Source organism: Pinus tabuliformis, chromosome 1_1, assembly GCF_031772625.1.
Source record: "Pinus tabuliformis cultivar Carrire ecotype Pingquan chromosome 1_1, CPIR1, whole genome shotgun sequence".
Lineage (NCBI taxonomy): Eukaryota > Viridiplantae > Streptophyta > Pinopsida > Pinales > Pinaceae > Pinus > Pinus tabuliformis.
The window spans coordinates 707,529,044-707,530,399 of record NC_142297.1 but is presented as its reverse complement, the minus strand read 5'-3'; the positions used below and the strand labels follow the sequence as shown (position 1 = coordinate 707,530,399).

Genomic DNA, 1,356 nt, shown 5'->3' with positions numbered 1-1,356 from the left:
TGTATTGACCGAATACAAGGAACCAACCGAGATGTTGAGATTTGATAAACATTACCAGTTGTTCGTGCATTAGTTCCTCCACCGACAGAGAACATATACACCTGGTTGACATTTGTTTTTCTTTGCCAGAAAAGGGGTTGGGCATCGTTAATTTCATATAGGATTAGGATGACTCCCGATTGCAAAAATTTCGGCTTTAGCAACTGCTGCCATTGGATTGGTTTTACATCTCCATGGTGCTACAGTAAATTACAGGTGAAAGGCAAGAGCGTCAGAGTGAAGACAACAATGGCTCACGGGCTTCGTGCAGAGCGACTGGAAGGAGAAGGTAGTTTTGAAGCCTTTCTGAGCAAAGTTTCATACACACCTCCCTCTTGGGTGACGGAGCTTCATTCGATTCCGTCCCATTTCTATTCTCTCGGACATCTCCCTATACCAATTCATCGATGGAATCTTCCGGGCTTACCATCAAACATTGAAGTCTGGATAAAGCGTGATGACTTATCAGGTATGCAATTTAGTGGGAACAAGGTTCGGAAGCTAGAATTTTTAATGGCTGATGCAAAGGCGCAAGGTGCAGATTGTGTTATCAGAATAGGAGGCATTCAAAGTAACCACTGTTGTGCTACTGCAGTGGCAGCTCGATACTTGAATCTTGACTGCTATCTCATATTACGAACTACCAAGGCACAAGTCGATGAAGATCCTGGCTTGACTAGGAATCTTCTTGTGGAGTGGATGGTTGGTGCGAACATAGCGCTTGTGTCCAAGGAGGAGTATGCACAAATTGGCAGTATCGCTCTTGTCTTACTTGTGAGAAATGAAGAAGCACCGTTAGCGCTGGGAAGGAGGGAACTTATTAGACTTTTTATCAAATGGTATTGCAAATACAAGCACTTTTGGTGCTTGCTGGAAGAGCATCGGGTTCGCTTTGTTGTTGAAAGGTTTGTAAGTGATACTAGTGTACTTGATCAATCTCTCACAGGCCAAAGCAAATCAGAAGCTTGAAAAGATTTATCTGCAGTTGGTCCATCTGTTGGAGGTGAAAAGATTTATGTGCAGTTGGTCCATCTGTTGGAGGTCAGTATGTTGATAACCACGCCAATGTTCATTTGGTACCTAAAACGAGCCCTAAACTTAAAGTTGCTGGCATCATAGAATCTTTGAACATTGTTGGACAATGTGAAGGTTCATGTTACAGGAATATGCTTTGTAAAGAGTGCAGGGATTGTCTGACAATTAAAGATGCGTTAACCTCTTTTGTTGGCAATGAGTTATGAAAACAAAATGGGTTTGAAAGACAAGTTGCTATCAGCATTGACTCTCCTAAGATGGGAGGGTGTCTTATATCTTATT

The 1,356-nt window shown here is 42.3% G+C and overlaps 1 pseudogene; it reads left to right on the top strand.

The window, feature by feature from the left end:
- The first annotated feature begins 288 nt into the window (after positions 1 to 288).
- LOC149215478 (D-cysteine desulfhydrase 1, mitochondrial pseudogene) lies at positions 289 to 1,008 on the top strand (annotated as a pseudogene).
- Positions 1,009 to 1,356: the final 348 nt, after the last annotated feature.